General features: G+C 34.8%; 19 non-coding genes across 19 annotated transcripts; all 19 read left to right on the top strand.

The window, feature by feature from the left end:
- Positions 1 to 3,022: 3,022 nt before the first annotated feature.
- TRNAW-CCA (transfer RNA tryptophan (anticodon CCA)) lies at positions 3,023 to 3,095 on the top strand. Its single transcript has one exon. It is a non-coding gene; the product is annotated as a tRNA-Trp (tRNA).
- Positions 3,096 to 4,907: 1,812 nt separating this feature from the next.
- On the top strand, positions 4,908 to 4,980 carry TRNAW-CCA (transfer RNA tryptophan (anticodon CCA)). Its single transcript has one exon. It is a non-coding gene; the product is annotated as a tRNA-Trp (tRNA).
- Positions 4,981 to 5,897: 917 nt separating this feature from the next.
- On the top strand, positions 5,898 to 5,970 carry TRNAR-CCU (transfer RNA arginine (anticodon CCU)). The gene has a single exon. It is a non-coding gene; the product is annotated as a tRNA-Arg (tRNA).
- An 889-nt stretch (positions 5,971 to 6,859) lies between these two features.
- TRNAR-CCU (transfer RNA arginine (anticodon CCU)) lies at positions 6,860 to 6,932 on the top strand. The gene has a single exon. It is a non-coding gene; the product is annotated as a tRNA-Arg (tRNA).
- Positions 6,933 to 7,814: 882 nt separating this feature from the next.
- On the top strand, positions 7,815 to 7,887 carry TRNAR-CCU (transfer RNA arginine (anticodon CCU)). The gene has a single exon. It is a non-coding gene; the product is annotated as a tRNA-Arg (tRNA).
- Positions 7,888 to 8,785: 898 nt separating this feature from the next.
- TRNAW-CCA (transfer RNA tryptophan (anticodon CCA)) lies at positions 8,786 to 8,858 on the top strand. Its single transcript has one exon. It is a non-coding gene; the product is annotated as a tRNA-Trp (tRNA).
- Positions 8,859 to 9,743: 885 nt separating this feature from the next.
- TRNAW-CCA (transfer RNA tryptophan (anticodon CCA)) lies at positions 9,744 to 9,816 on the top strand. Its single transcript has one exon. It is a non-coding gene; the product is annotated as a tRNA-Trp (tRNA).
- Positions 9,817 to 10,712: 896 nt separating this feature from the next.
- On the top strand, positions 10,713 to 10,785 carry TRNAW-CCA (transfer RNA tryptophan (anticodon CCA)). The gene has a single exon. It is a non-coding gene; the product is annotated as a tRNA-Trp (tRNA).
- A 1,857-nt stretch (positions 10,786 to 12,642) lies between these two features.
- TRNAR-CCU (transfer RNA arginine (anticodon CCU)) lies at positions 12,643 to 12,715 on the top strand. Its single transcript has one exon. It is a non-coding gene; the product is annotated as a tRNA-Arg (tRNA).
- A 905-nt stretch (positions 12,716 to 13,620) lies between these two features.
- On the top strand, positions 13,621 to 13,693 carry TRNAW-CCA (transfer RNA tryptophan (anticodon CCA)). Its single transcript has one exon. It is a non-coding gene; the product is annotated as a tRNA-Trp (tRNA).
- An 868-nt stretch (positions 13,694 to 14,561) lies between these two features.
- TRNAW-CCA (transfer RNA tryptophan (anticodon CCA)) lies at positions 14,562 to 14,637 on the top strand. The gene has a single exon. It is a non-coding gene; the product is annotated as a tRNA-Trp (tRNA).
- Positions 14,638 to 16,487: 1,850 nt separating this feature from the next.
- Positions 16,488 to 16,560, top strand: TRNAR-CCU (transfer RNA arginine (anticodon CCU)). The gene has a single exon. It is a non-coding gene; the product is annotated as a tRNA-Arg (tRNA).
- Positions 16,561 to 17,458: 898 nt separating this feature from the next.
- Positions 17,459 to 17,531, top strand: TRNAW-CCA (transfer RNA tryptophan (anticodon CCA)). The gene has a single exon. It is a non-coding gene; the product is annotated as a tRNA-Trp (tRNA).
- Positions 17,532 to 18,448: 917 nt separating this feature from the next.
- TRNAW-CCA (transfer RNA tryptophan (anticodon CCA)) lies at positions 18,449 to 18,521 on the top strand. Its single transcript has one exon. It is a non-coding gene; the product is annotated as a tRNA-Trp (tRNA).
- Positions 18,522 to 20,373: 1,852 nt separating this feature from the next.
- Positions 20,374 to 20,446, top strand: TRNAW-CCA (transfer RNA tryptophan (anticodon CCA)). Its single transcript has one exon. It is a non-coding gene; the product is annotated as a tRNA-Trp (tRNA).
- A 1,824-nt stretch (positions 20,447 to 22,270) lies between these two features.
- Positions 22,271 to 22,343, top strand: TRNAW-CCA (transfer RNA tryptophan (anticodon CCA)). Its single transcript has one exon. It is a non-coding gene; the product is annotated as a tRNA-Trp (tRNA).
- An 889-nt stretch (positions 22,344 to 23,232) lies between these two features.
- TRNAW-CCA (transfer RNA tryptophan (anticodon CCA)) lies at positions 23,233 to 23,305 on the top strand. Its single transcript has one exon. It is a non-coding gene; the product is annotated as a tRNA-Trp (tRNA).
- A 1,840-nt stretch (positions 23,306 to 25,145) lies between these two features.
- On the top strand, positions 25,146 to 25,218 carry TRNAR-CCU (transfer RNA arginine (anticodon CCU)). The gene has a single exon. It is a non-coding gene; the product is annotated as a tRNA-Arg (tRNA).
- Positions 25,219 to 26,087: 869 nt separating this feature from the next.
- TRNAW-CCA (transfer RNA tryptophan (anticodon CCA)) lies at positions 26,088 to 26,160 on the top strand. Its single transcript has one exon. It is a non-coding gene; the product is annotated as a tRNA-Trp (tRNA).
- Positions 26,161 to 26,870: the final 710 nt, after the last annotated feature.

The following is a 26,870-nucleotide window of genomic DNA, read 5'->3' as shown; positions in this document are numbered from 1 at the left end:
TGCTGGACTTGGTAATGCAAAGAACACAGTAAACAGCTTCACTTTTTCTCAAAAATAAATAATTGACTATTAAAAACCTATCAGTCTTGAATGAGAAAGTCAGTAATCCCCAGTGGCCCTTTGGATAAGGCACTGGCCTCCTAAACCAGAGATTGTGGGTTCAAGTCCCATCTGGGTTGGAACTCATTAAAGCAGCTGTGTTGTCACTAGAGTTGATATTTTATCCTTGCTTCAACTGTACAACAGTCTTGTAGTGTTTAGATTGCAAAAACATGACCACAGAAGCTAAAAATGACATTTATTATAACATTGTTGTGGGTTTTTTGTTTACTTTTCTATCACTGTGGAAAGATTATTCAAGTGCCATCTGGCATGCATGATCCTTTGATGCTAATCATTCATCACCAAAAATGATTTTCTTTTTAAATTCTTATGACTGTACTGATTGTATTGAATAAAATCCACATCTAGCATAACTGTTTTATGCTGCAAAGTGCTCCAGTGGTGCAATTGGACAGCGCGTTGTACTTATAAGACAGTATCTGTTGAGCAATGTCAAGGTTGTGAATTCAAGTCTCACCTGAAGCAGTTTTGTTTACAGTTTTTTTCCTTTTTCTTATGTCATTAGTCATTGATTATAATCTTCTACCTTAATATTTAATATGATATTACAAAGGATGGAAGAAAGAAAGAAAGAAAGAAAGAAAGAAAGAAAGAAAGAAAGAAAGAAAGAAAGAAAGAAAGAAAGAAAGAAAGAAAGAAAGAAAGAAAGAAAGAAAAAACACAAACATGATTGTGAATTTAAGTTGTCAGCACACATCTGCTTTGGTTCAAATGCACTGCATATCTTCCTTCAGTCAGCCAACAAAACAACAATGGAAAAGATTAACGTACTGTAGGTAAAGCAGTTGCATCAAATTGATTTTTTGCAATAGAGCATGATAATCCATACTGACAGCTCTGGATAGTACCAACACATTTCTTGCTGGACTTGGTAATGCAAAGAACACAGTAAACAGCTTCACTTTTTCTCAAAAATAAATAATTGACTATTAAAAACCTATCAGTTTTGAAGGAGAAAGTCAGTAAGCCCCAATGGCCCTTTGGATAAGGCACTGGCCTTCTAAGCCAGGGATTGTGGGTTCAAGTCCCATCTGGGGTGGAACTCATTAAAGCAGCTGTGTCGTCACTAGAGTTGATATTTTATCCTTGCTTCAACTGTACAACAGTCTTGTAGTGTTAAGATTGCAAAAACATGACCACAGAAGCTAAAAATGACATTTATTATAACATTGTTGTGGTTTTTTTTTAACTTTTCTATCACTGTGGAAAGCTTATTTAAGTGCCATCTGGCATGCATGATCCTTTGTTGCTCATCATTCATCACCAAAAATGATTTTCTTTTTAAATTCTTATGACTGTACTGATTGTATTGAATAAAATCCACATCTAGCATAACTGTTTTATGCTGCAAAGTGCTCCAGTGGTGCAATTGGTCAGAGCGTGGTACTTATAAGACAGTATCTGTTGAGCAATATCAAGGTTGTGAATTCAAGCCTCACCTGGAGCAGTTTTGTTTACAGTTTTTTTTCCTTTTTCTTATGTCATTAGTCATTGATTACAATCTTCTACCTTAATATTTAATATAATATTACAAAGGATGGAAGAAAGAAAGAAAGAAAGAAAGAAAGAAAGAAAGAAAGAAAGAAAGAAAGAAAGAAAGAAAGAAAGAAAGAAAGAAAGAAAGAAAAAACACAAACATGATTGTGAATTTAAGTTGTCAGCACACATCTGCTTTGGTTCAAATGCACTGCATATCTTCCTTCAGTCAGCCAACAAAACAACAATGGAAAAGATTAACATACTGTAGGTAAAGCAGTTGCATCAAATTGATTTTTTGCAATAGAGCATGATAATCCATACTGGCAGCTCTGGATAGTACCAGCACATTTCATGCTGGACTTGGTAATGCAAAGAACACAGTAAACAGCTTCACTTTTTCTCAAAAATAAATAATTGACTATTAAAAACCTATCAGTCTTGAATAAAAAAGTCAGTAATCCCCAGTGGCCCTTTGGATAAGGCACTGGCCTCCTAAGACAGAGATTGTGGGTTCAAGTCCCATCTGGGTTGGAACTCATTAAAGCAGCTGTGTTGTCACTAGAGTTGATATTTTATCCTTGCTTCAACTGTACAACAGTCTTGTAGTGTTTAGATTGCAAAAACATGACCACAGAAGCTAAAAATGACATTTATTATAACATTGTTGTGGGTTTTTTTTTACTTTTCTATCACTGTGGAAAGCTTATTCAAGTGCCATCTGGCATGCATGATCCTTTGTTGCTCATCATTCATCACCAAAAATGATTTTCTTTTTAAATTCTTATGACTGTACTGATTGTATTGAATAAAATCCAAATTTAGCATAACTGTTTTATGCTGCAAAGTGCTCCAGTGGTGCAATTGGACAGCGCGTGGTACTTATAAGACAGTATCTGTTGAGCAATGTCAAGGTTGTGAATTCAAGTCTCTCCTGAAGCAGTTTTGTTTACAGTTTTTTTCCTTTTTCTTATGTCATTAGTCATTGATTATAATCTTCTACCTTAATATTTAATATGATATTACAAAGGATGGAAGAAAGAAAGAAAGAAAGAAAGAAAGAAAGAAAGAAAGAAAGAAAGAAAGAAAGAAAGAAAGAAAGAAAGAAAGAAAAAACACAAACATGATTGTGAATTTAAGTTGTCAGCACACATCTGCTTTGGTTCAAATGCACTGCATATCTTCCTTCAGTCAGCCAACAAAACAGCAATTGAAAAGATTAACACACTGTTGGTAAAGCAGTTGCATCAAATTGATTTTTTGCAATAGAGCATGATAATCCATACTGGCAGCTGTGGATAGTACCAGCACATTTCATGCTGGACTTGGTAATGCAAAGAACACAGTAAACAGCTTCACTTTTTCTCAAAAATAAATAATTGACTATTAAAAACCTATCAGTCTTGAAGGAGAAAGTCAGTAAGCCCCAGTGGCCTAATGGATAAGGCACTGGCCTCCAAAGCCAGGGATTGTGGGTTCAAGTCCCATCTGGGGTGGAACTCATTAAAGCAGCTGTGTCATCACTAGAGTTGATATTTTATCCTTGCTTCAACTGTACAACAGTCTTGTAGTGTTTAGATTGCAAAAACATGACCACAGAAGCTAAAAATTACATTGTTGTGGTTTTTTTTTTACTTTTCTATCACTGTGGAATGCTTATTCAAGTGCCATCTGGCATGCATGATCCTTTGTTGCTCATCATTCATCACCAAAAATTATTTTCTTTTTAAATTCTTATGACTGTACTGATTGTATTGAATAAAATCCACATCTAGCATAACTGTTTTATGCTGCAAAGTGCTCCAGTGGTGCAATTAGTCAGAGCGTGGTACTTATAAGACAGTATATGTTGAGCAATATCAAGGTTGTGAATTCAAGTCTCACCTGAAGCAGTTTTGTTTACAGTTTTTTTTCCTTTTTCTTATGTCATTAGTCATTGATTATAATCTTCTACCTTAATATTTAATATGATATTACAAAGGATGGAAGAAAGAAAGAAAGAAAGAAAGAAAGAAAGAAAGAAAGAAAGAAAGAAAGAAAGAAAGAAAGAAAGAAAAAACACAAACATGATTGTGAATTTAAGTTGTCAGCACACATCTGCTTTGGTTCAAATGCACTGCATATCTTCCTTCAGTCAGCCAACAAAACAATAATGGAAAAGATTAACATACTGTAGGTAAAGCAGTTGCATCAAATAGATTTTTTGCAATAGAGCATGATAATCCATACTGGCAGCTCTGGATAGTACCAGCACATTTCATGCTGGACTTGGTAATGCAAAGAACACAGTAAACAGCTTCACTTTTTCTCAAAAATAAATAATTGACTATTAAAAACCTATCAGTCTTGAATGAGAAAGTCAGTAAGCCCCAGTAGCCTAATGGATAAGGCACTGGCCTCCTAAAACAGGGATTGTGGGTTCAAGTCCTATCTGGGGTGGAACTCATTAAAGCAGCTGTGTTGTCATTAGAGTTGATATTTTATCCTTTCTTCAACTGTACAACAGTCTTGTAGTGTTTAGATTGCAAAAACATTACCACAGAAGCTAAAAATGACATTTATTATAACATTGTGTGGTTTTTTTTTTTACTTTTCTATCACTATGGAAAGCTTATTCAAGTGCCATCTGGCATGCACGATCCTTTGTTGCTCATCATTCATCACCAAAAATGATTTTCTTTTTAAATTCTTATGACTGTACTGATTGTATTGAATAAAATCCACATCTAGCATAACTGTTTTATGCTGCAAAGTGCTCCAGTGGTGCAATTGGACAGCGCGTGGTACTTATAAGACAGTATATGTTGAGCAATATCAAGGTTGTGAATTCAAGTCTCACCTGAAGCAGTTTTGTTTACAGTTTTTTTCCTTTTTCTTATGTCATTAGTCATTGATTATAATCTTCTACCTTAATATTTAATATGATATTACAAAGGACGGAAGAAAGAAAGAAAGAAAGAAAGAAAGAAAGAAGGAAAGAAAGAAAGAAAGAAAGAAAAAACACAAACATGATTGTGAATTTAAGTTGTCAGCACACATCTGCTTTGGTTCAAATGCACTGCATATCTTCCTTCAGTCAGCCAACAAAACAGCAATTGAAAAGATTAACACACTGTTGGTAAAGCAGTTGCATCAAATTGATTTTTTGCAATAGAGCATGATAATCCATACTGGCAGCTGTGGATAGTACCAGCACATTTCATGCTGGACTTGGTAATGCAAAGAACACAGTAAACAGCTTCACTTTTTCTCAAAAATAAATAATTGACTATTAAAAACCTATCAGTCGTGAAGGAGAAAGTCAGTAAGCCCCAGTGGCCTAATGGATAAAGCACTGGCCTCCAAAGCCAGGGATTGTGGGTTCAAGTCCCATCTGGGGTGGAACTCATTAAAGCAGTTGTGTCGTCACTAGAGTTGATATTTTATCCTTGCTTCAACTGTACAACAGTCTTGTAGTGTTTAGATTGCAAAAACATGACCACAGAAGCTAAAAATTACATTTATTATAACATTGTTGTGGGGTTTTTTTTACTTTTCTATCACTGTGGAAAGCTTATTCAAGTGCCATCTGGCATGCATGATCCTTTGTTGCTCATCATTCATCACCAAAAATTATTTTCTTTTTAAATTCTTATGACTGTACTGATTGTATTGAATAAAATCCACATCTAGCATAACTGTTTTATGCTGCAAAGTGCTCCAGTGGTGCAATTGGACAGCGCGTGGTACTTATAAGACAGTATCTGTTGAGCAGTGTCAAGGTTGTGAATTAAAGTCTCACCTGAAGCAGTTTTGTTTACAGTTTTTTTCCTTTTTCTTATGTCATTAGTCATTGATTATAATATTCTACCTTAATATTTAATATAATATTACAAAGGATGGAAGAAAGAAAGAAAGAAAGAAAGAAAGAAAGAAAGAAAGAAAGAAAGAAAGAAAGAAAGAAAGAAAGAAAGAAAGAAAGAAAGAAAGAAAGAAAGAAAGAAAGAAAAAACACAAATATGATTGTGAATTTAAGTTGTCAGCACACATCTGCTTTGGTTCAAATGCACCGCATATCTTCCTTCAGTCAGCCAACAAAACAGCAATTGAAAAGATTAACACACTGTTGGTAAAGCAGTTGCATCAAATAGATTTTTTGCAATGTAGCATGATAATCCATACTGACAGCTCTGGATAGTACCAGCACATTTCTTGCTGGACTTGGTAATGCAAAGAACACAGTAAACAGCTTCACTTTTTCTCAAAAATAAATAATTGACTATTAAAAACCTATCAGTCTTGAAGGAGAAAGTCAGTAAGCCCCAGTGGCCTAATGGATAAGGCACTGGCCTCCTAAGCCAGGGATTGTGGGTTCAAGTCCCATCTGGGGTGGAACTCATTAAAGCAGCTGTGTCGTCACTAGAGTTGATATTTTATCATTGCTTCAACTGTACAACAGTCTTGTAGTGTTTAGATTGCAAAAACATGACCACAGAAGCTAAAAATGACATTTATTATAACATTGTTGTGGGTTTTTTTTTACTTTTCTATCACTGTGGAAAGCTTATTCAAGTGCCATCTGGCATGCATGATCCTTTGTTGCTCATCATTCATCACCAAAAATGATTTTCTTTTTAAATTCTTATGACTGTACTGATTGTATTGAATAAAATCCAAATTTAGCATAACTGTTTTATGCTGCAAAGTGCTCCAGTGGTGCAATTGGACAGCGCGTGGTACTTATAAGACAGTATCTGTTGAGCAATGTCAAGGTTGTGAATTCAAGTCTCACCTGAAGCAGTTTTGTTTACAGTTTTTTTCCTTTTTCTTATGTCATTAGTCATTGATTATAATCTTCTACCTTAATATTTAATATGATATTACAAAGGATGGAAGAAAGAAAGAAAGAAAGAAAGAAAGAAAGAAAGAAAGAAAGAAAGAAAGAAAGAAAGAAAGAAAGAAAGAAAGAAAGAACACAAATATGATAGTGAATTTAAGTTGTCAGCACACATCTGCTTTGGTTCAAATGCACTGCATATCTTCCTTCAGTCAGCCAACAAAACAGCAATTGAAAAGATTAACACACTGTTGGTAAAGCAGTTGCATCAAATAGATTTTTTGCAATATAGCATGAGAATCCATACTGACAGCTCTGGAAAGTACCAGCACATTTCTTGCTGGACTTGGTAATGCAAAGAACACAGTAAACAGCTTCACTTTTTCTCAAAAATAAATAATTGACTATTAAAAACCTATCAGTCTTGAATGAGATAGTCAGTAAGCCCCAGTGGCCTAATGGATAAGGCACTAGCCTCCTAAGCCAGGGATTGTGGGTTCAAGTCCCATCTGGGGTGGAACTCATTAAAGCAGCTGTGTCGTCACTAGAGTTGATATTTAATCCTTGCTTCAACTGTACAACAGTCTTGTAGTGTTAAGATTGCAAAAACATGACCACAGAAGCTAAAAATGACATTTATTATAACATTGTTGTGTTTTTTTTTTATACTTTTCTATCACTGTGGAAAGCTTATTTAAGTGCCATCTGGCATGCATGATCCTTTGTTGCTCATCATTCATCACCAAAAATGATTTTCTTTTTAAATTCTTATGACTGTACTGATTGTATTGAATAAAATCCACATCTAGCATAACTGTTTTATGCTGCAAAGTGCTCCAGTGGTGCAATTGGTCAGAGCGTGGTACTTATAAGACAGTATCTGTTGAGCAATATCAAGGTTGTGAATTCAAGCCTCACCTGGAGCAGTTTTGTTTACAGTTTTTTTCCTTTTTCTTATGTCATTAGTCATTGATTATAATCTTCTACCTTAATATTTAATATGATATTACAAAGGATGGAAGAAAGAAAGAAAGAAAGAAAGAAAGAAAGAAAGAAAGAAAGAAAGAAAGAAAGAAAGAAAGAAAGAAAAAACACAAATATGATTGTGAATTTAAGTTGTCAGCACACATCTGCTTTGGTTCAAATGCACTGCATATCTTCCTTCAGTCAGCCAACAAAACAGCAATTGAAAAGATTAACACACTGTTGGTAAAGCAGTTGCATCAAATAGATTTTTTGCAATATAGCATGATAATCCATACTGACAGCTCTGGATAGTACCAGCACATTTCTTGCTGGACTTGGTAATGCAAAGAACACAGTAAACAGCTTCACTTTTTCTCAAAAATAAATAATTGACTATTAAAAACCTATCAGTCTTGAAGGAGAAAGTCAGTAAGCCTCAGTGGCCTAATGGATAAGGCACTGACCTCCTAAGCCAGGGATTGTGGGTTCAAGTCCCATCTGGGGTGGAACTCATTAAAGCAGCTGTGTCGTCACTAGAGTTGATATTTTATCCTTGCTTCAACTGTACAACAGTCTTGTAGTGTTTAGATTGCAAAAACATGACCACAGAAGCTAAAAATGACATTTATTATAACATTGTTGTGTTTTTTTTTTTACTTTTCTATCACCGTGGAAAGCTTATTCAAGTGCCATCTGGCATGCATGATCCTTTGTTGCTCATCATTCATCACCAAAAATGATTTTCTATTTAAATTCTTATGACTGTACTGATTGTATTGAATAAAATCCAAATTTAGCATAACTGTTTTATGCTGCAAAGTGCTCCAGTGGTGCAATTGGACAGCGCGTGGTACTTATAAGACAGTATCTGTTGAGCAATGTCAAGGTTGTGAATTCAAGTCTCACCTGAAGCAGTTTTGTTTACAGTTTTTTTCCTTTTTCTTATGTCATTAGTCATTGATTATAATCTTCTACCTTAATATTTAATATGATATTACAAAGGATGGAAGAAAGAAAGAAAGAAAGAAAGAAAGAAAGAAAGAAAGAAAGAAAGAAAGAAAGAAAGAAAGAAAGAAAGAAAGAAAGAAAGAAAAAACACAAATATGATTGTTAATTTAAGTTGTCAGCACACATCTGCTTTGGTTCAAATGCACTGCATATCTTCCTTCAGTCAGCCAACAAAACAGCAATTGAAAAGATTAACACACTGTTGGTAAAGCAGTTGCATCAAATTGATTTTTTTGCAATAGAGCATGATAATCCATACTGGCAGCTGTGGATAGTACCAGCACATTTCATGCTGGACTTGGTAATGCAAAGAACACAGTAAACAGCTTCACTTTTTCTCAAAAATAAATAATTGACTATTAAAAACCTATCAGTCTTGAAGGAGAAAGTCAGTAAGCCCCAGTGGCCTAATGGAAAAGGCACTGGCCTCCAAAGCCAGGGATTGTGGGTTCAAGTCCCATCTGGGGTGGAACTCATTAAAGCAGCTGTGTCGTCACTAGTGTTGATATTTTATCCTTGCTTCAACTGTACAACAGTCTTGTAGTGTTTAGATTGCAAAAACATGACCACAGAAGCTAAAAATTACATTTATTATAACATTGTTGTGGTTTTTTTTTTACTTTTCTATCACTGTGGAAAGCTTATTCAAGTGCCATCTGGCATGCATGATCCTTTGTTGCTCATCATTCATCACCAAAAATGATTTTCTTTTTAAATTCTTATGACTGTACTGATTGTATTGAATAAAATCCAAATTTAGCATAGCTGTTTTATGCTGCAAAGTGCTCCAGTGGTGCAATTGGACAGCGCGTGGTACTTATAAGACAGTATCTGTTGAGCAATGTCAAGGTTGTGAATTCAAGTCTCACCTGAAGCAGTTTTGTTTACAGTTTTTTTCCTTTTTCTTATGTCATTAGTCATTGATTATAATCTTCTACCTTAATATTTAATATGATATTACAAAGGATGGAAGAAAGAAAGAAAGAAAGAAAGAAAGAAAGAAAGAAAGAAAGAAAGAAAGAAAGAAAGAAAGAAAGAAAGAAAAAACACAAATATGATTGTTAATTTAAGTTGTCAGCACACATCTGCTTTGGTTCAAATGCACTGCATATCTTCCTTCAGTCAGCCAACAAAACAGCAATTGAAAAGATTAACACACTGTTGGTAAAGCAGTTGCATCAAATTGATTTTTTGCAATAGAGCATGATAATCCATACTGGCAGCTGTGGATAGTACCAGCACATTTCATGCTGGACTTGGTAATGCAAAGAACACAGTAAACAGCTTCACTTTTTCTCAAAAATAAATAATTGACTACTAAAAACCTATCAGTCTTGAAGGAGAAAGTCAGTAAACCCCAGTGGCCTAATGGATAAGGCACTGGCCTCCAAAGCCAGGGATTGTGGGTTCAAGTCCCATCTGGGGTGGAACTCATTAAAACAGTCACTAGTGTGGATATTTTATCCTTGCTTCAACTGTACAACAGTCTTGTAGTGTTTAGATTGCAAAAACATGACCACAGAAGCTAAAAATTACATTTATTATAACATTGTTGTGGGTTTTTTTTACTTTTCTATCACTGTGGAAAGCTTATTCAAGTGCCATCTGGCATGCATGATCCTTTGTTGCTCATCATTCATCACCAAAAATGATTTTCTTTTTAAATTCTTATGACTGTACTGATTGTATTGAATAAAATCCACATCTAGCATAACTGTTTTATGCTGCAAAGTGCTCCAGTGGTGCAATTGGACAGCGCGTGGTACTTATAAGACAGTATCTGTTGAGCAATGTCAAGGTTGTGAATTCAAGTCTCACCTGAAGCAGTTTTGTTTACAGTTTTTTTCCTTTTTCTTATGTCATTAGTCATTGATTATAATCTTCTACCTTAATATTTAATATGATATTACAAAGGATGGAAGAAAGAAAGAAAGAAAGAAAGAAAGAAAGAAAGAAAGAAAGAAAGAAAGAAAGAAAGAAAGAAAGAAAGAAAGAAAGAAAGAAAGAAAGAAAAAACACAAATATGATTGTTAATTTAAGTTGTCAGCACACATCTGCTTTGGTTCAAATGCACTGCATATCTTCCTTCAGTCAGCCAACAAAACAATAATGGAAAAGATTAACATACTGTAGGTAAAGCAGTTGCATCAAATTGATTTTTTGCAATAGAGCATGATAATCCATACTGGCAGCTGTGGATAGTACCAGCACATTTCATGCTGGACTTGGTAATGCAAAGAACACAGTAAACAGCTTCACTTTTTCTCAAAAATAAATAATTGACTACTAAAAACCTATCAGTCTTGAAGGAGAAAGTCAGTAAGCCCCAGTGGCCTAATGGATAAGGCACTGGCCTCCAAAGCCAGGGATTGTGGGTTCAAGTCCCATCTGGGGTGGAACTCATTAAAGCAGCTGTGTCGTCACTAGTGTTGATATTTTATCCTTGCTTCAACTGTACAACAGTCTTGTAGTGTTTAGATTGCAAAAACATGACCACAGAAGCTAAAAATTACATTTATTATAACATTGTTGAGGGTTTTTTTTTACTTTTCTATCACTGTGGAAAGCTTATTCAAGTGCCATCTGGCATGCATGATCCTTTGTTGCTCATCATTCATCACCAAAAATGATTTTCTTTTTAAATTCTTATGACTGTACTGATTGTATTGAATAAAATCCACATCTAGCATAACTGTTTTATGCTGCAAAGTGCTCCAGTGGTGCAATTGGACAGCGCGTGGTACTTATAAGACAGTATCTGTTGAGCAATGTCAAGGTTGTGAATTCAAGTCTCACCTGAAGCAGTTTTGTTTACGGTTTTTTTCCTTTTTCTTATGTCATTAGTCATTGATTATAATCTTCTAGCTTAATATTTAATATAATATTACAAAGGATGGAAGAAAGAAAGAAAGAAAGAAAGAAAGAAAGAAAGAAAGAAAGAAAGAAAGAAAGAAAGAAAAAACACAAATATGATTGTGAATTTAAGTTGTCAGCACACATCTGCTTTGGTTCAAATGCACTGCATATCTTCCTTCAGTCAGCCAACAAAACAGCAATTGAAAAGATTAACACACTGTTGGTAAAGCAGTTGCATCTAATAGATTTTTTGCAATATAGCATGATAATCCATACTGACAGCTCTGGATAGTACCAGCACATTTCTTGCAGGACTTGGTAATGCAAAGAACACAGTAAACAGCTTCACTTTTTCTCAAAAATAAATAATTGACTATTAAAAACCTATCAATCTTGAAGGAGAATGTCAGTAAGCCCCAGTGGCCTAATGGATAAGGCACTGGCCTTCTAAGCCAGGGATTGTGTGTTCAAGTCCCATCTGTGGTGGAACTCATTAAAGCAGCTGTGTCGTCACTAGAGTTGATATTTTATCCTTGCTTCAACTGTACAAACAGTCTTGTAGTGTTTAGATTGCAAAAACATGACCACAGAAGCTAAAAATGACATTTATTATAACATTGTTGTAGTTTTTTTGTTTACTTTTCTATCACGGTGGAAAGCTTATTCAAGTGCCATCTGGCATGCATGATCCTTTGTTGCTCATCATTCATCACCAAAAATTATTTTCTTTTTAAATTCTTATGACTGTACTGATTGTATTGAATAAAATCCACATCTAGCATAACTGTTTTATGCTGCAAAGTGCTCCAGTGGTGCAATTGGTCAGAGCGTGGTACTTATAAGACAGTATCTGTTGAGCAATATCAAGGTTGTGAATTCAAGCCTCACCTGGAGCAGTTTTGTTTACAGTTTTTTTCCTTTTTCTTATGTCATTAGTCATTGATTATAATCTTCTACCTTAATATTTAATATGATATTACAAAGGATGGAAGAAAGAAAGAAAGAAAGAAAGAAAGAAAGAAAGAAAGAAAGAAAGAAAGAAAGAAAGAAAGAAAGAAAGAAAGAAAGAAAGAAAGAAAGAAAGAAAAAACACAAATATGATTGTGAATTTAAGTTGTCAGCACACATCTGCTTTGGTTCAAATGCACTGCATATCTTCCTTCAGTCAGCCAACAAAACAGCAATTGAAAAGATTAACACACTGTTGGTAAAGCAGTTGCATCAAATAGATTTTTTGCAATATAGCATGATAATCCATACTGACAGCTCTGGATAGTACCAGCACATTTCTTGCTGGACTTGGTAATGCAAAGAACACAGTAAACAGCTTCACTTTTTCTCAAAAATAAATAATTGACTATTAAAAACCTATCAGTCTTGAAGGAGAAAGTCAGTAAGCCCCAGTGGCCTAATGGATAAGGCACTGGCCTCCTAAGCCAGGGATTGTGGGTTCAAGTCCCATCTGGGGTGGAACTCATTAAAGCAGCTGTGTCGTCACTAGAGTTGATATTTTATCCTTGCTTCAACTGTACAACAGTCTTGTAGTGTTTAGATTGCAAAAACATGACCACAGAAGCTAAAAATGACATTTATTATAACATTGTTGTGGGTTTTTTTTTACTTTTCTATCACTGTGGAAAGCTTATTCAAGTGCCATCTGGCATGCATGATCCTTTGTTGCTCATCATTCATCACCAAAAATGATTTTCTTTTTAAATTCTTATGACTGTACTGATTGTATTGAATAAAATCCAAATTTAGCATAACTGTTTTATGCTGCAAAGTGCTCCAGTGGTGCAATTGGACAGCGCGTGGTACTTATAAGACAGTATCTGTTGAGCAATGTCAAGGTTGTGAATTCAAGTCTCACCTGAAGCAGTTTTGTTTACAGTTTTTTTCCTTTTTCTTATGTCATTAGTCATTGATTATAATCTTCTACCTTAATATTTAATATGATATTACAAAGGATGGAAGAAAGAAAGAAAGAAAGAAAGAAAGAAAGAAAGAAAGAAAGAAAGAAAGAAAGAAAGAAAGAAAGAAAGAAAGAAAGAAAGAAAGAAAGAAAGAACACAAATATGATAGTGAATTTAAGTTGTCAGCACACATCTGCTTTGGTTCAAATGCACTGCATATCTTCCTTCAGTCAGCCAACAAAACAGCAATTGAAAAGATTAACACACTGTTGGTAAAGCAGTTGCATCAAATTGATTTTTTGCAATAGAGCATGATAATCCATACTGGCAGCTGTGGATAGTACCAGCACATTTCATGCTGGACTTGGTAATGCAAAGAACACAGTAAACAGCTTCACTTTTTCTCAAAAATAAATAATTGACTACTAAAAACCTATCAGTCTTGAAGGAGAAAGTCAGTAAACCCCAGTGGCCTAATGGATAAGGCACTGGCCTCCAAAGCCAGGGATTGTGGGTTCAAGTCCCATCTGGGGTGGAACTCATTAAAACAGTCACTAGTGTTGATATTTTATCCTTGCTTCAACTGTACAACAGTCTTGTAGTGTTTAGATTGCAAAAACATGACCACAGAAGCTAAAAATTACATTTATTATAACATTGTTGTGGGTTTTTTTTACTTTTCTATCACTGTGGAAAGCTTATTCAAGTGCCATCTGGCATGCATGATCCTTTGTTGCTCATCATTCATCACCAAAAATGATTTTCTTTTTAAATTCTTATGACTGTACTGATTGTATTGAATAAAATCCACATCTAGCATAACTGTTTTATGCTGCAAAGTGCTCCAGTGGTGCAATTGGACAGCGCGTGGTACTTATAAGACAGTATCTGTTGAGCAATGTCAAGGTTGTGAATTCAAGTCTCACCTGAAGCAGTTTTGTTTACAGTTTTTTTCCTTTTTCTTATGTCATTAGTCATTGATTATAATCTTCTACCTTAATATTTAATATGATATTACAAAGGATGGAAGAAAGAAAGAAAGAAAGAAAGAAAGAAAGAAAGAAAGAAAGAAAGAAAGAAAGAAAGAAAGAAAAAACACAAATATGATTGTTAATTTAAGTTGTCAGCACACATCTGCTTTGGTTCAAATGCACTGCATATCTTCATTCAGTCAGCCAACAAAACAATAATGGAAAAGATTAACATACTGTAGGTAAAGCAGTTGCATCAAATTGATTTTTTGCAATAGAGCATGATAATCCATACTGGCAGCTGTGGATAGTACCAGCACATTTCATGCTGGACTTGGTAATGCAAAGAACACAGTAAACAGCTTCACTTTTTCTCAAAAATAAATAATTGACTACTAAAAACCTATCAGTCTTGAAGGAGAAAGTCAGTAATCCCCAGTGGCCTAATGGATAAGGCACTGGCCTCCAAAGCCAGGGATTGTGGGTTCAAGTCCCATCTGGGGTGGAACTCATTAAAGCAGCTGTGTCGTCACTAGTGTTGATATTTTATCCTTGCTTCAACTGTACAACAGTCTTGTAGTGTTTAGATTGCAAAAACATGACCACAGAAGCTAAAAATTATATTTATTATAACATTGTTGAGGGTTTTTTTTTACTTTTCTATCACTGTGGAAAGCTTATTCAAGTGCCATCTGGCATGCATGATCCTTTGTTGCTCATCATTCATCACCAAAAATGATTTTCTTTTTAAATTCTTATGACTGTACTGATTGTATTGAATAAAATCCACATCTAGCATAACTGTTTTATGCTGCAAAGTGCTCCAGTGGTGCAATTGGACAGCGCGTGGTACTTATAAGACAGTATCTGTTGAGCAATGTCAAGGTTGTGAATTCAAGTCTCACCTGAAGCAGTTTTGTTTACGGTTTTTTTCCTTTTTCTTATGTCATTAGTCATTGATTATAATCTTCTAGCTTAATATTTAATATAATATTACAAAGGATGGAAGAAAGAAAGAAAGAAAGAAAGAAAGAAAGAAAGAAAGAAAGAAAGAAAGAAAGAAAGAAAGAAAGAAAGAAAGAAAAAACACAAATATGATTGTGAATTTAAGTTGTCAGCACACATCTGCTTTGGTTCAAATGCACTGCATATCTTCCTTCAGTCAGCCAACAAAACAGCAATTGAAAAGATTAACACACTGTTGGTAAAGCAGTTGCATCTAATAGATTTTTTGCAATATAGCATGATAATCCATACTGGCAGCTCTGGATAGTACCAGCACATTTCTTGCAGGACTTGGTAATGCAAAGAACACAGTAAACAGCTTCACTTTTTCTCAAAAATAAATAATTGACTATTAAAAACCTATCAATCTTGAAGGAGAATATCAGTAAGCCCCAGTGGCCTAAAGGATAAGGCACTGGCCTTCTAAGCCAGGGATTGTGTGTTCAAGTCCCATCTGTGGTGGAACTCATTAAAGCAGCTGTGTCGTCACTAGAGTTGATATTTTATCCTTGCTTCAACTGTACAAACAGTCTTGTAGTGTTTAGATTGCAAAAACATGACCACAGAAGCTAAAAATGACATTTATTATAACATTGTTGTAGTTTTTTTGTTTACTTTTCTATCACTGTGGAAAGCTTATTCAAGTGCCATCTGGCATGCATGATCCTTTGTTGCTCATCATTCATCACCAAAAATTATTTTCTTTTTAAATTCTTATGACTGTACTGATTGTATTGAATAAAATCCACATCTAGCATAACTGTTTTATGCTGCAAAGTGCTCCAGTGGTGCAATTGGTCAGAGCGTGGTACTTATAAGACAGTATCTGTTGAGCAATATCAAGGTTGTGAATTCAAGCCTCACCTGGAGCAGTTTTGTTTACAGTTTTTTTCCTTTTTCTTATGTCATTAGTCATTGATTATAATCTTCTACCTTAATATTTAATATGATATTACAAAGGATGGAAGAAAGAAAGAAAGAAAGAAAGAAAGAAAGAAAGAAAGAAAGAAAGAAAGAAAGAAAGAAAGAAAGAAAGAAAGAAAAAACACAAATATGATTGTGAATTTAAGTTGTCAGCACACATCTGCTTTGGTTCAAATGCACTGCATATCTTCCTTCAGTCAGCCAACAAAACAGCAATTGAAAAGATTAACACACTGTTGGTAAAGCAGTTGCATCAAATAGATTTTTTGCAATATAGCATGATAATCCATACTGACAGCTCTGGATAGTACCAGCACATTTCTTGCTGGACTTGGTAATGCAAAGAACACAGTAAACAGCTTCACTTTTTCTCAAAAATAAATAATTGACTATTAAAAACCTATCAGTCTTGAAGGAGAAAGTCAGTAAGCCCCAGTGGCCTAATGGATAAGGCACTGGCCTCCTAAGCCAGGGATTGTGGGTTCAAGTCCCATCTGGGGTGGAACTCATTAAAGCAGCTGTGTCGTCACTAGAGTTGATATTTTATCCTTGCTTCAACTGTACAACAGTCTTGTAGTGTTTAGATTGCAAAAACATGACCACAGAAGCTAAAAATGACATTTATTATAACATTGTTGTGGGTTTTTTTTTACTTTTCTATCACTGTGGAAAGCTTATTCAAGTGCCATCTGGCATGCATGATCCTTTGTTGCTCATCATTCATCACCAAAAATGATTTTCTTTTTAAATTCTTATGACTGTACTGATTGTATTGAATAAAATCCAAATTTAGCATAACTGTTTTATGCTGCAAAGTGCTCCAGTGGTGCAATTGGACAGCGCGTGGTACTTATAAGACAGTATCTGTTGAGCAATGTCAAGGTTGTGAATTCAAGTCTCACCTGAAGCAGTTTTGTTTACAGTTTTTTTCCTTTTTCTTATGTCAGTCATTGATTATAATCTTCTACCTTAATATTTAATATGATATTACAAAGGATGGAAGAAAGAAAGAAAGAAAGAAAGAAAGAAAGAAAGAAAGAAAGAAAGAAAGAAAGAAAGAAAGAAAGAAAGAAAGAAAGAAAGAAAGAAAAAACACAAATATGATTGTTAATTTAAGTTGTCAGCACACATCTGCTTTGGTTCAAATGCACTGCATATCTTCCTTCAGTCAGCCAACAAAACAGCAATTGAAAAGATTAACACACTGTTGGTAAAGCAGTTGCATCAAATAGATTTTTTGCAATAGAGCATGATAATCCATACTGGCAGCTGTGGATAGTACCAGCACATTTCATGCTGGACTTGGTAATGCAAAGAACACAGTAAACAGCTTCACTTTTTCTCAAAAATAAATAATTGACTATTAAAAACCTATCAGTCTTGAAGGAGAAAGTCAGTAAGCCCCAGTGGCATAATGGATAAGGCACTGGCCTCCAAAGCCAGGGATTGTGGGTTCAAGTCCCATCTGGGGTGGAACTCATTAAAGCAGCTGTGTCGTCACTAGTGTTGATATTTTATCCTTGCTTCAACTGTACAACAGTCTTGTAGTGTTTAGATTGCAAAAACATGACCACAGAAGCTAAAAATTACATTTATTATAACATTGTTGTGGTTTTTTTTTTACTTTTCTATCACTGTGGAAAGCTTATTCAAGTGCCATCTGGCATGCATGATCCTTTGTTGCTCATCATTCATCACCAAAAATGATTTTCTTTTTAAATTCTTATGACTGTACTGATTGTATTGAATAAAATCCAAATTTAGCATAACTGTTTTATGCTGCAAAGTGCTCCAGTGGTGCAATTGGACAGCGCGTGGTACTTATAAGACAGTATCTGTTGAGCAATGTCAAGGTTGTGAATTCAAGTCTCACCTGAAGCAGTTTTGTTTACAGTTTTTTTCCTTTTTCTTATGTCATTAGTCATTGATTATAATCTTCTACCTTAATATTTAATATGATATTACAAAGGATGGAAGAAAGAAAGAAAGAAAGAAAGAAAGAAAGAAAGAAAGAAAGAAAGAAAGAAAGAAAGAAAGAAAGAAAGAAAGAAAGAAAGAAAGAAAGAAAGAAAGAAAAAAAAAACACAAATATGATTGTTAATTTAAGTTGTCAGCACACATCTGCTTTGGTTCAAATGCACTGCATATCTTCCTTCAGTCAGCCAACAAAACAGCAATTGAAAAGATTAACACACTGTTGGTAAAGCAGTTGCATCAAATTGATTTTTTGCAATAGAGCATGATAATCCATACTGGCAGCTGTGGATAGTACCAGCACATTTCATGCTGGACTTGGTAATGCAAAGAACACAGTAAACAGCTTCACTTTTTCTCAAAAATAAATAATTGACTACTAAAAACCTATCAGTCTTGAAGGAGAAAGTCAGTAAGCCCCAGTGGCCTAATGGATAAGGCACTGGCCTCCAAAGCCAGGGATTGTGGGTTCAAGTCCCATCTGGGGTGGAACTCATTAAAACAGCTGTGTCGTCACTAGTGTTGATACTTTATCCTTGCTTCAACTGTACAACAGTCTTGTAGTGTTTAGATTGCAAAAACATGACCACAGAAGCTAAAAATTACATTTATTATAACATTGTTGTGGGTTTTTTTTTACTTTTCTATCACTGTGGAAAGCTTATTCAAGTGCCATCTGGCATGCATGATCCTTTGCTGCTCATCATTCATCACCAAAAATGATTTTCTTTTTAAATTCTTATGACTGTACTGATTGTATTGAATAAAATCCACATCTAGCATAACTGTTTTATGCTGCAAAGTGCTCCAGTGGTGCAATTGGACAGCGCGTGGTACTTATAAGACAGTATCTGTTGAGCAATGTCAAGGTTGTGAATTCAAGTCTCACCTGAAGCAGTTTTGTTTACAGTTTTTTTCCTTTTTCTTATGTCATTAGTCATTGATTATAATCTTCTACCTTAATATTTAATATAATATTACAAAGGATGGAAGAAAGAAAGAAAGAAAGAAAGAAAGAAAGAAAGAAAGAAAGAAAGAAAGGAAGAAAAAACACAAATATGATTGTAAATTTAAGTTGTCAGCACACATCTGCTTTGGTTCAAATGCACTGCATATCTTCCTTCAGTCAGCCAACAAAACAGCAATTGAAAAGATTAACACACTGTTGGTAAAGCAGTTGCATCAAATAGATTTTTTGCAATATAGCATGATAATCCATACTGACAGCTCTGGATAGTACCAGCACATTTCTTGCTGGACTTGGTAATGCAAAGAACACAGTAAACAGCTTCACTTTTTCTCAAAAATAAATAATTGACTATTAAAAACCTATCAGTCTTGAAGGAGAAAGTCAGTAATCCCCAGTGGCCTAATGGATAAGGCACTGGCCTCCTAACCCAGGGATTGTGGGTTCAAGTCCCATCTGGGGTGGAACTCATTAAAGCAGCTGTGTCGTCACTAGTGTTGATATTTTATCCTTGCTTCAACTGTACAACAGTCTTGTAGTGTTTAGATTGCAAAAACATGACCACAGAAGCTAAAAATGACATTTATTATAACATTGTTGTGGGTTTTTTTTTACTTTTCTATCACTGTGGAAAGCTTATTCAAGTGCCATCTGGCATGCATGATCCTTTGTTGCTCATCATTCATCACCAAAAATGATTTTCTTTTTAAATTCTTATGACTGTACTGATTGTATTGAATAAAATCCAAATTTAGCATAACTGTTTTATGCTGCAAAGTGCTCCAGTGGTGTAATTGGACAGCGCGTGGTACTTATAAGACAGTATCTGTTGAGCAATGTCAAGGTTGTGAATTCAAGTCTCACCTGAAGCAGTTTTGTTTACAGTTTTTTTTCCTTTTTCTTATGTCATTAGTCATTGATTATAATCTTCTACCTTAATATTTAATATGATATTACAAAGGATGGAAGAAAGAAAGAAAGAAAGAAAGAAAGAAAGAAAGAAAGAAAGAAAGAAAGAAAGAAAGAAAGAAAGAAAGAAAGAAAGAAAGAAAGAAAGAAAGAAAAAACACAAATATGATTGTTAATTTAAGTTGTCAGCACACATCTGCTTTTGTTCAAATGCACTGCATATCTTCCTTCAGTCAGCCAACAAAATAGCAATTGAAAAGATTAACACACTGTTGGTAAAGCAGTTGCATCAAATTGATTTTTTGCAATAGAGCATGATAATCCATACTGGCAGCTGTGGATAGTACCAGCACATTTCATGCTGGACTTGGTAATGCAAAGAACACAGTAAACAGCTTCACTTTTTCTCAAAAATAAATAATTGACTATTAAAAACCTATCTGTCTTGAAGGAGAAAGTCAGTAAGCCCCAGTGGCCTAATGGATAAGGCACTGGTCTCCAAAGCCAGGGATTGTGGGTTCAAGTCCCATCTGGGGTGGAACTCATTAAAACAGCTGTGTCGTCACTAGTGTTGATACTTTATCCTTGCTTCAACTGTACAACAGTCTTGTAGTGTTTAGATTGCAAAAACATGACCACAGAAGCTAAAAATTACATTTATTATAACATTGTTGTGGGTTTTTTTTTACTTTTCTATCACTGTGGAAAGCTTATTCAAGTGCCATCTGGCATGCATGATCCTTTGCTGCTCATCATTCATCACCAAAAATGATTTTCTTTTTAAATTCTTATGACTGTACTGATTGTATTGAATAAAATCCACATCTAGCATAACTGTTTTATGCTGCAAAGTGCTCCAGTGGTGCAATTGGACAGCGCGTGGTACTTATAAGACAGTATCTGTTGAGCAATGTCAAGGTTGTGAATTCAAGTCTCACCTGAAGCAGTTTTGTTTACAGTTTTTTTCCTTTTTCTTATGTCATTAGTCATTGATTATAATCTTCTACCTTAATATTTAATATAATATTACAAAGGATGGAAGAAAGAAAGAAAGAAAGAAAGAAAGAAAGAAAGAAAGAAAGGAAGAAAAAACACAAATATGATTGTAAATTTAAGTTGTCAGCACACATCTGCTTTGGTTCAAATGCACTGCATATCTTCCTTCAGTCAGCCAACAAAACAGCAATTGAAAAGATTAACACACTGTTGGTAAAGCAGTTGCATCAAATAGATTTTTTGCAATATAGCATGATAATCCATACTGACAGCTCTGGATAGTACCAGCACATTTCTTGCTGGACTTGGTAATGCAAAGAACACAGTAAACAGCTTCACTTTTTCTCAAAAATAAATAATTGACTATTAAAAACCTATCAGTCTTGAAGGAGAAAGTCAGTAATCCCCAGTGGCCTAATGGATAAGGCACTGGCCTCCTAACCCAGGGATTGTGGGTTCAAGTCCCATCTGGGGTGGAACTCATTAAAACAGCTGTGCCGTCACTAGTGTTGATATTTTATCCTTGCTTCAACTGTACAACAGTCTTGTAGTGTTTAGATTGCAAAAACATGACCACAGAAGCTAAAAATGACATTTATTATAACATTGTTGTGGTTTTTTTTTTACTTTTCTATCACTGTGGAAAGCTTATTCAAGTGCCATCTGGCATGCATGATCCTTTGTTGCTCATCATTCATCACCAAAAATGATTTTCTTTTTAAATTCTTATGACTGTACTGATTGTATTGAATAAAATCCAAATTTAGCATAACTGTTTTATGCTGCAAAGTGCTCCAGTGGTGTAATTGGACAGCGCGTGGTACTTATAAGACAGTATCTGTTGAGCAATGTCAAGGTTGTGAATTCAAGTCTCACCTGAAGCAGTTTTGTTTACAGTTTTTTTTCCTTTTTCTTATGTCATTAGTCATTGATTATAATCTTCTACCTTAATATTTAATATGATATTACAAAGGATGGAAGAAAGAAAGAAAGAAAGAAAGAAAGAAAGAAAGAAAGAAAGAAAGAAAGAAAGAAAGAAAGAAAGAAAGAAAGAAAAAACACAAATATGATTGTTAATTTAAGTTGTCAGCACACATCTGCTTTTGTTCAAATGCACTGCATATCTTCCTTCAGTCAGCCAACAAAACAGCAATTGAAAAGATTAACACACTGTTGGTAAAGCAGTTGCATCAAATTGATTTTTTGCAATAGAGCATGATAATCCATACTGGCAGCTGTGGATAGTACCAGCACATTTCATGCTGGACTTGGTAATGCAAAGAACACAGTAAACAGCTTCACTTTTTCTCAAAAATAAATAATTGACTATTAAAAACCTATCTGTCTTGAAGGAGAAAGTCAGTAAGCCCCAGTGGCCTAATGGATAAGGCACTGGCCTCCAAAGCCAGGGATTGTGGGTTCAAGTCCCATCTGGGGTGGAACTCATTAAAGCAGGTGTGTCGTCACTAGTGTTGATATTTTATCCTTGCTTCAACTGTACAACAGTCTTGTAGTGTTTAGATTGCAAAAACATGACCACAGAAGCTAAAAATTACATTTATTATAACATTGTTGTGGTTTTTTTTTAACTTTTCTATCACTGTGGAAAGCTTATTCAAGTGCCATCTGGCATGCATGATCCTTTGTTGCTCATCATTCATCACCAAAAATGATTTTCTTTTTAAATTCTTATGACTGTACTGATTGTATTGAATAAAATCCAAATTTAGCATAACTGTTTTATGCTGCAAAGTGCTCCAGTGGTGCAATTGGACAGCGCGTGGTACTTATAAGACAGTATCTGTTGAGCAATGTCAAGGTTGTGAATTCAAGTCTCACCTGAAGCAGTTTTGTTTACAGTTTTTTTCCTTTTTCTTATGTCATTAGTCATTGATTATAATCTTCTACCTTAATATTTAATATGATATTACAAAGGATGGAAGAAAGAAAGAAAGAAAGAAAGAAAGAAAGAAAGAAAGAAAGAAAGAAAGAAAGAAAGAAAGAAAGAAAGAAAGAAAAAACACAAATATGATTGTTAATTTAAGTTGTCAGCACACATCTGCTTTGGTTCAAATGCACTGCATATCTTCCTTCAGTCAGCCAACAAAACAGCAATTGAAAAGATTAACACACTGTTGGTAAAGCAGTTGCATCAAATTGATTTTTTGCAATAGAGCATGATAATCCATACTGGCAGCTGTGGATAGTACCAGCACATTTCATGCTGGACTTGGTAATGCAAAGAACACAGTAAACAGCTTCACTTTTTCTCAAAAATAAATAATTGACTACTAAAAACCTATCAGTCTTGAAGGAGAAAGTCAGTAAGCCCCAGTGGCCTAATGGATAAGGCACTGGCCTCCAAAGCCAGGGATTGTGGGTTCAAGTCCCATCTGGGGTGGAACTCATTAAAGCAGCTGTGTCGTCACTAGTGTTGATATTTTATCCTTGCTTCAACTGTACAACAGTCTTGTAGTGTTTAGATTGCAAAAACATGACCACAGAAGCTAAAAATTACATTTATTATAACATTGTTGTGGTTTTTTTTTTACTTTTCTATCACTGTGGAAAGCTTATTCAAGTGCCATCTGGCATGCATGATCCTTTGTTGCTCATCATTCATCACCAAAAATGATTTTCTTTTTAAATTCTTATGACTGTACTGATTGTATTGAATAAAATCCACATCTAGCATAACTGTTTTATGCTGCAAAGTGCTCCAGTGGTGCAATTGGACAGCGCGTGGTACTTATAAGACAGTATCTGTTGAGCAATGTCAAGGTTGTGAATTCAAGTCTCACCTGAAGCAGTTTTGTTTACAGTTTTTTTCCTTTTTCTTATGTCATTAGTCATTGATTATAATCTTCTACCTTAATATTTAATATAATATTACAAAGGATGGAAGAAAGAAAGAAAGAAAGAAAGAAAGAAAGAAAGAAAGAAAGAAAGAAAGAAAGAAAGAAAGAAAGAAAGAAAGAAAAAACACAAATATGATTGTGAATTTAAGTTGTCAGCACACATCTGCTTTGGTTCAAATGCACTGCATATCTTCCTTCAGTCAGCCAACAAAACAGCAATTGAAAAGATGAACACACTGTTGGTAAAGCAGTTGCATCTAATAGATTTTTTGCAATATAGCATGATAATCCATACTGACAGCTCTGGATAGTACCAGCACATTTCTTGCAGGACTTGGTAATGCAAAGAACACAGTAAACAGCTTCACTTTTTCTCAAAAATAAATAATTGACTATTAAAAACATATCAATCTTGAAGGAGAATGTCAGTAAGCCCCAGTGGCCTAATGGATAAGGCACTGGCCTTCTAAGCCAGGGATTGTGTGTTCAAGTCCCATCTGTGGTGGAACTCATTAAAGCAGCTGTGTCGTCACTAGAGTTGATATTTTATCCTTGCTTCAACTGTACAAACAGTCTTGTAGTGTTTAGATTGCAAAAACATGACCACAGAAGCTAAAAATGACATTTATTATAACATTGTTGTAGTTTTTTTGTTTACTTTTCTATCACTGTGGAAAGCTTATTCAAGTGCCATCTGGCATGCATGATCCTTTGTTGCTCATCATTCATCACCAAAAATTATTTTCTTTTTAAATTCTTATAAAGTACTGATTGTATTGAATAAAATCCACATCTAGCATAACTGTTTTATGCTGCAAAGTGCTCCGGTGGTGCAATTGGTCAGAGCGTGGTACTTATAAGACAGTATCTGTTGAGCAATATCAAGGTTGTGAATTCAAGCCTCACCTGGAGCAGTTTTGTTTACAGTTTTTTTCCTTTTTCTTATGTCATTAGTCATTGATTATAATCTTCTACCTTAATATTTAATATGATATTACAAAGGATGGAAGAAAGAAAGAAAGAAAGAAAGAAAGAAAGAAAGAAAGAAAGAAAGAAAGAAAGAAAGAAAGAAAAAACACAAATATGATTGTGAATTTAAGTTGTCAGCACACATCTGCTTTGGTTCAAATGCACTGCATATCTTCCTTCAGTCAGCCAACAAAACAGCAATTGAAAAGATTAACACACTGTTGGTAAAGCAGTTGCATCAAATAGATTTTTTGCAATATAGCATGATAATCCATACTGACAGCTCTGGATAGTACCAGCACATTTCTTGCTGGACTTGGTAATGCAAAGAACACAGTAAACAGCTTCACTTTTTCTCAAAAATAAATAATTGACTATTAAAAACCTATCAGTCTTGAAGGAGAAAGTCAGTAAGCCCCAGTGGCCTAATGGATAAGGCACTGGCCTCCTAAGCCAGGGATTGTGGGTTCAAGTCCCATCTGGGGTGGAACTCATTAAAGCAGCTGTGTCGTCACTAGAGTTGATATTTTATCCTTGCTTCAACTGTACAACAGTCTTGTAGTGTTTAGATTGCAAAAACATGACCACAGAAGCTAAAAATGACATTTATTATAACATTGTTGTGGGTTTTTTTTAACTTTTCTATCACTGTGGAAAGCTTATTCAAGTGCCATCTGGCATGCATGATCCTTTGTTGCTCATCATTCATCACCAAAAATGATTTTCTTTTTAAATTCTTATGACTGTACTGATTGTATTGAATAAAATCCAAATTTAGCATAACTGTTTTATGCTGCAAAGTGCTCCAGTGGTGCAATTGGACAGCGCGTGGTACTTATAAGACAGTATCTGTTGAGCAATGTCAAGGTTGTGAATTCAAGTCTCACCTGAAGCAGTTTTGTTTACAGTTTTTTTCCTTTTTCTTATGTCATTAGTCATTGATTATAATCTTCTACCTTAATATTTAATATGATATTACAAAGGATGGAAGAAAGAAAGAAAGAAAGAAAGAAAGAAAGAAAGAAAGAAAGAAAGAAAGAAAGAAAAAACACAAATATGATTGTTAATTTAAGTTGTCAGCACACATCTGCTTTGGTTCAAATGCACTGCATATCTTCCTTCAGTCAGCCAACAAAACAGCAATTGAAAAGATTAACACACTGTTGGTAAAGCAGTTGCATCAAATTGATTTTTTGCAATAGAGCATGATAATCCATACTGGCAGCTGTGGATAGTACCAGCACATTTCATGCTGGACTTGGTAATGCAAAGAACACAGTAAACAGCTTCACTTTTTCTCAAAAATAAATAATTGACTATTAAAAACCTATCAGTCTTGAAGGAGAAAGTCAGTAAGCCCCAGTGGCCTAATGGATAAGGCACTGGCCTCCAAAGCCAGGGATTGTGGGTTCAAGTCCCATCTGGGGTGGAACTCATTAAAGCAGCTGTGTCGTCACTAGTGTTGATATTTTATCCTTGCTTCAACTGTACAACAGTCTTGTAGTGTTTAGATTGCAAAAACATGACCACAGAAGCTAAAAATTACATTTATTATAACAATGTTGTGGTTTTTTTTTTACTTTTCTATCACTGTGGAAAGCTTATTCAAGTGCCATCTGGCATGCATGATCCTTTGTTGCTCATCATTCATCACCAAAAATGATTTTCTTTTTAAATTCTTATGACTGTACTGATTGTATTGAATAAAATCCAAATTTAGCATAACTGTTTTATGCTGCAAAGTGCTCCAGTGGTGCAATTGGACAGCGCGTGGTACTTATAAGACAGTATCTGTTGAGCAATGTCAAGGTTGTGAATTCAAGTCTCACCTGAAGCAGATTTGTTTACAGTTTTTTTCCTTTTTCTTATGTCATTAGTCATTGATTATAATCTTCTACCTTAATATTTAATATGATATTACAAAGGATGGAAGAAAGAAAGAAAGAAAGAAAGAAAGAAAGAAAGAAAGAAAGAAAGAAAGAAAGAAAGAAAAAACACAAATATGATTGTTAATTTAAGTTGTCAGCACACATCTGCTTTGGTTCAAATGCACTGCATATCTTCCTTCAGTCAGCCAACAAAACAGCAATTGAAAAGATTAACACACTGTTGGTAAAGCAGTTGCATCAAATTGATTTT

The sequence above is a fragment of the Pseudophryne corroboree genome, unplaced genomic scaffold (genome assembly GCF_028390025.1).
Source record: "Pseudophryne corroboree isolate aPseCor3 unplaced genomic scaffold, aPseCor3.hap2 scaffold_129, whole genome shotgun sequence".
Classification (NCBI taxonomy): Eukaryota; Metazoa; Chordata; class Amphibia; order Anura; family Myobatrachidae; genus Pseudophryne; species Pseudophryne corroboree.
Note: the sequence above shows the minus strand (reverse complement) of the source record. Positions and strands in the feature narration are given on the sequence as shown.